Source organism: Symphalangus syndactylus, chromosome 4 (assembly GCF_028878055.3).
Source record: "Symphalangus syndactylus isolate Jambi chromosome 4, NHGRI_mSymSyn1-v2.1_pri, whole genome shotgun sequence".
Classification (NCBI taxonomy): domain Eukaryota; kingdom Metazoa; phylum Chordata; class Mammalia; order Primates; family Hylobatidae; genus Symphalangus; species Symphalangus syndactylus.
The window spans coordinates 13,556,534-13,563,301 of NC_072426.2; positions in this window are offsets into that span (position 1 = coordinate 13,556,534).

Consider the following 6,768-nt stretch of genomic DNA (forward strand, 5'->3'; position numbering starts at 1 on the left):
TACCCAAAGGAATATAAATGGCTCTATTATAAAGACACATGCACACATATATTAAATATATATTTAGCCAACCTGCCATCATATCCCCACAGGACCTCCAAGTACAATTGACAGTCGGGAAAGGGCATATCAATTAAGACTAAATGATGTGTATACATCCCAGATAATTTTGGAAATGTCTTGATAGCTCTGCAAGACATGTACCAACAAATCAAAGCTATGTGTGACCCCACATTGTTGCTAGATCAATGGTTAATATCCTGGTTTGGTTTATTCTTGAAGAACGACAGCAGATTGTTATACTTTAACCAAGTAGTGACTCTAATTCAGCTACTGTACCAGATGTGGTTTTATTGCTTAAGCAAATTAACACATCTCTTGGGAGCTGTATGCAGCTATTAATCTGGTAAATGCCTTTTTCTTCACAACTGTCCATAAAACCAACCATAAACAGTTTGCTTTTAGCTGGTAAGGCCAGCAATACACCTTCAGTATCCTATGTCAGGATTATATCAACCCTCCAGCACTGTATCGCATTTGGTTCACAAAGATCTTGATTGCCTTTCCCTTTCACAAGGTATCACACTGTTCCATTTCATTAATAATGTTATGCTGATTGGATCCAATGAGGAAGAAGTAGCAACTACTCTAGACTTATTAAGACATTTGCATGTGAGAGGGTGGGAAATAAAATCAACTAAAATTCTGGGTCCTTCTACCTCACTGAAATTTCTAGGGGTCCGGTGGTGTGGGAGACAGTAAGATATTACTTCTAAGGTAAAATATGTATTCTTGCTTCTGGCCCCTCCTACAGCCAAGAAGGAGACACAATGCCTAGTGGACCTAGTTGGATTTTGGAGGCAACATATTACTCATTTGGGTGTGTTACTCTGACTCATGTACCAAGTGACCCAAAAAGCTACTAGTTTTGAGTAGGGTGCAGAATAGGAGAAGGCTCTCCAACAGGTCTAGGCTGTTGTACAGACTGCTCTGCCATTTGGGCTATATGATCCAGCAGATCCAATGGTGCTTGAGGTCTCAGCGGAAGACAGGGGTGCGGTTTGGAGCCTTTGGAAGGACCCTATATGTGAACTGAAGCTCAAGCCTTTAGGATTTTACAGCAAGGCCCTATCATCATCCATAGATGGCTCTCCTTTTGAGAAACAGCTCTTCACCTGCTACTGGGCCTTAGTAGAAACTGAACCCTTGACCATGAGCCACAAAGTTCCTATGCAAACTAAGCTGTCTATCATGAACTGCATGTTATCTGACCCACTGAACTATAAAAATTGGGCATGAACAGCAGCACTCCATCATCAAATGGAAATGGTATATAAGTGATCAGCCATGAGCAGGTTCCAAAGGCGTAAGTATGTTACATGAAGAGGTGGCCCAAATGCCCATCGTTCCTACTCCTGTTATATTGTCTTCTTTCTCCCAGCCTGCATCTATGGCCTCACGGGGGAGTACCCTACAATCAGTTGACAAACAAAGAGAAACTCAGGCATGGTTTACAGATAATTCTGTAATATGCAGTCAGGGATGGAGGATATGCATAGGCTCAACAACATGGACCTCCACTCACCAAAGCCTTCCTGGCTATGACCACTGCTAAGTGCCCAATATGCCAGCAGCAGAGACCAACCCTGAGTCCTCAATATGGCACCATCCTCAGGGGTCATCAGTCAGCTACCTGGTGGCAGGTTAATTACATTGGATCACTTCCATCATGGAAGGGGCAGCATTTTGTCCTTAGTGGAATAGACACTTAGTGTGGATATGGATTTGTCTTTCCTGCATGTAATGCTTCTGCCAAAACCACCAACCACTGACTTATAAAATGCCTTATCCACAGTCATGGTATTCCATAAAGCACTGCTACTGACCAAGAAAATCATTTCACAAGCCAAAGAAGTATGTCAGTGGGCTAATGTTCATGGAATTCACTGGTCTTACAATGTTCTTCAACATCCTGAAGCAGCTGGCTTGATAGAATGGTGGGATTGTCATTTGAAGATACAGTTACAGTGACAGCTAAGTGACAGTACCTTGCAGGGCTGGGACAAGGTTCTCAAAAAGGTTATGGATGCTCTGAATCAGTGTCCAATATGTGATAGTTTTTCTTATTGGCAAAATATATAGGTCTAGGAATCAAGGGGTGGAAATGGGAATGGCACCACTCCACATTACCCCTAGTGACCCACTAGCAAAATTTTTACTTTCTATTCCTGTGACTTTATGCTTTGTTGACTTAGAGCTCTTAGTTCCAGAGGGAAGGATACTTCCACCAAGAGATAAAACAATGATTTCATTGACCTGAAAGTTACGATTGCAATCTAGCTACTTTGGGCTCCTCATGCCTCTGAGTCAACAGACAAAGAAGGAAGTTATGATATTGCCTAGGGTGACTAATCCAGACTGCCAAGGGGAAATTGGACTACTACTCCACAATGGAGGTAGAGAACAGTACCCCTGGAATACAGAAGATCCCTTAGGGTGTCTCTTAGTACTACCATGCTGATATGGTTTGGCTGTGTCACCACCCAAATCTCATCTTGAATTCCCACATATTATGGGAGGGACCCAGTGGGAGGTAAGTGAATCATGGGGGCAAGTCTTTCCCATGCTGTTCTCATGATAGTGAATAAGTCTCATGAGATCTGATGGTTTTGAAAAGAGAAATTCTGCTGCACAAGCTCTCTTTGCCTGCTGCCATCCATGTAAGACATGACTTGCTCCTCCTTACCTTCTGCCATGATTGTAAGGCTTCCCCAGCCACGTGGAACTGTAAGTCCAATTAATCCTCTTTCTTTTGTAAATTGCCCAGTCTTAGGCATGTCTTTATCAGCAGCATGAAAACAGAATACAATAAATTAGTACCCGTAGAGTGGGGCATTGCTGAAAATATACCCAAAAATGTGGAAGCTACTTTAGAACTGGGTAACAAGCCGAGGTTGGAACAGTTTGGAGGACTCAGAAGAAGACAGGAAAATGTGGGGAAGCTTGGGACTCCCTAGAGACTTGTTGAATGGCTTTGGCCAAAATTCTGATAATGATATGGACAATGAAATCCAGGCTGAGGTGGTCTCAGATGGAGATGAACTTGTTGGGAACTGGAGCAAAGGTGACTCTTATGTTTTAGCAAAGAGACTGGTGGCATTTTGCCTCTGCCCTAGAGATTGGTGGAACTTTGAGCTTGAGAGAGATGATTTAGGGTATCTGATGAAATAAATTTCTTTTTTTTTTTTTGAGACGGAGTCTAGCTCTGTCGCCCAGGTTGGAGTGCAGTGGCGCAATCTCGGCTCGCTGCCAGCTCCGTCTCCCGGGTTCACACCGTTGTCCTGCCTCAGCCTCCAAGTAGCTGGGACTACAGATGCCCGCCACCATGCCCGGCTAATTTTTTGTATTTTTAGTAGAGACAGGGTTTCAGTGTGTTAGCCAGGATGGTCTCGATCTCCTGACCTTGTGATCCACCCGCCTCAGCCTCCCAAAGTGCTGGGATTACAGGCGTGAGCCACTGCGCCCAGCCGATGGAAGAAATTTCTAGACAACAAAGCATTCAAGAGGTGAGTTGGGTACTGTTAAAAGCATTCAATTTTAAAAGGTAAACACAGCATAAAATTTCTAAAAATTTGCAGCCTAACAATGCGATAGAAAAGAAAATCCCATTTTCTGAGGAGAAATTCAAGCCAGCTGCAGAGATTTGCATAATTAATGAGGAGCCAGATGTTTATCCCCAAGATAGTGGGGAAAATGTCTTCAGGGAATGTTAGAGGTCTTCATGACAGCCCCTTCCATCCCAGGCTCAGAGGCCTAGGAGGAAAAGATGGTTTCGTGGGCCAGACCCAGAGTTCCCATGCTGTGTGCAGCCTCGGGACTTGGTGCCCTGCATTCCAGCCACTCCAACCACGGCTGAAAGTGGCCAATGTAGAGCTTGGGCTGTGGCTTCAGAGGTTGTAAGCCCCAAGCCTTGGCACAGCTACCCAAATAATACAAATTGAGGGAAATCCTTTTCTTTCCCAACTATACCTACTTTATAAGATTGTTGGAAGAATTAAGTGTGTTGAAGTACAGTATTAATTTGAGGGGAAATCTATAGGAGAAGAGGCATCAGGTTTCTTTAGTAGAATAAAATGAGTTGTAAACTCAAGTAAAACGAAAATGGAAAATGGAATAGAATATAGAGGAGCAGGCCAAACAGATCGAGAGGGTAATTATACAAGTTATGCATTCTTGGAGCACAAAAACGAAGGCAAGAACACAGCAGGAGCCTGACCAAGTGTATTTAGTCTCAGTAAAGTGTACCCTGCACTTACGGTCACGCTACCCATGGTTCCTATCTAATGGTATTGGTATTACAATAACAAAACCCTTATGCAGATACAGAGGACAGATAATAGAAATAGAGCTACACAAGGTCTATGAAACTTCTTGGAGAAAAGTCTGGAATGGTTTTCTGAAAAGGATTTGTGAGGTACACACAAGTGAATTCATGAAGGAAAGAATTTGAATTATTTATAAAGGGTGAAATTGAGCCTGCTTACTGGAGCAAACGGTGCAATAAGGCATCTAGGTCTTTCACCAGCTCTCGGCTGTCAGGGTAAGGAATCATACCTTTGCAATCTCATGTCTTCTTACCTATTTTGCTCATTATCAGGAATGAGTGAATGAAGCCGTAGCAAAAAAGGGCAGGTGCTCACCCCGTGATTTGGAATCAGAGCCTTCACAGCAGCCCAGCCTCACACGCAAAGTAGGGGCTCAGGAAATTAATCACCTTTGTTGTCCCTTGATCTCCTTCCACAAATAAAGCACTCCCTCCCCTCAAATCCCCAGAGATTTTATCTACCATCGTGTCACAAATACCACTACTAGTGGGATAACAAGATAACATTGGATCTACGTTTCTACCCTTCCTCTCTCCTTGCTCATGAATGCCAACATCTGTTTCCAATTTCTGCCAGAATCTGTCCTCATTAAACTCAGCTGCCTACTCACTATGTTTCATCATCTCTATTCAGCCAGTTTTAAACTTTGAAGCATCCTTTACTTATCTTCTCCAACATGGAGTCATCAACCTTGTAGCCACTTTCTTCAAGATAATGTATATATTTGTCTGTCTACATTTTCATAGCTACCACCACTACTGAAGCTCTGTCATCATTTTACTTCTTGATTTTCTGGTAGGAGCTTAACTGATTCCTCTACTCCAATGTTCCCTCACTCCAAATAGTCTACAACAGTATTGACAGGTGGTTCTTCCTAAAAAATTGCTTGACACATTCCACCTGCTTACCTCACATTATTTTTTTTTTAAGTTGTAAACATCAGAATCCTTGCCCTAATCACCGAGGTCCTCCTCACTCTGATCCCAGCCTTCCTATCCACACTCCATAACAGACCTCTAATGTCTTACATAAATCCTCCCTATGTTAGTTTTCTATTGCTGTTGTAACAAGTTATAGCAAACATAATGACTTAAAACAACACAAGTTTATCGTCTTACAGTTCTGTAGGTCAAATATCCAACGCAGTTCTTGTTGGGCTAAAATCAAGGTATCAGCAAGACTGTGCTCTTTTCTGGGTGCTCTAGAAAAGAATCTGTTTTCTTGCCTTTTCCAGCTTCTGTAAACCACTCACATTCCTTGGCTTGTGCCTCCCTTCCTCCATCTTCATGGCCAGCAACTTTGCATCTCTCTGAGCCTTCTTCCGTGGTCACATCTCCCTCCAGCTCTAACTCAGCTTCTCTGATTTTATGCCCCACTCCTGTGATTAGATTGGGCCCACCTGGATAATGCAGGCTCATTTTCCAGTCTCCTCATCTCAAGGTCCTTAATCTGTAAAGGCCCTTTTGCCAATACATAACATATTCACAGGCGGACATAGGTGGGTGAGTGGTGGGTAGCATTATTTTGTCTACGACACTCCCCTTCCTTCAAACCGCTCTATGAATTTTCTAACCATGCCACTCTGCTACCACCTTTGCTATGACTTCTTTCCATTTGACCGTCTCACTCCTACCGCTTTATTTTTTCACCACACCAAGTTTTCCTGATCACGTCCTTCTCTCAAAGGAATATATATCCAAGATCTAATGTCTTATTATTATTCTCATTGTATACATGCACACACACTGACATACACACATCCCCTGTGTGTTCAACTCTTTATTTCCCTGGGATATTCCAGAGCAATTAATTCCATGATGATGAAGATGATGATGATAATGACACAGGCCTTTGATGGAACTTGAGACAGAATCATTGCAAAGCTTCCATAGAAATAGGCTTAAAGGCAAATGACTGCTATAGTATTTAATGGAATCAACTAATAATCATTTTTTGTTTTAATACCTCTGTATTTAATTGTTTAATATAAATTTTCTTTAACCACTAATCAAGGTTCTACTTTAGGACGAAATCTGAGAGCATTTCTATTTTCTAACAAATTGTCTACTAGCTTTTAAACACATGATGCTTTAATAAAGATTAGTGCAGTGCTGCAAATAAACAGGAGTCATATAATCTCACCAGGTGTAATCAATGTGGAAAGACTAAGGAAGAAAAACACAAAGCCAAATTCATAACTGTCCTGGAGCCTTAAACTGCTCACAGGGGAAACCATTACCCAAGGTGAGCGTCACACTGGCATAATGGCTGAGTGGGATGGGAAAGCTGATTTCCCTACTCATACAGTTATGCTGCTAACTTGTTAGATGCTGAAACAATTTCTGTATTGTATTTGTCCCTAATAAGTATGAAACAATTTAGA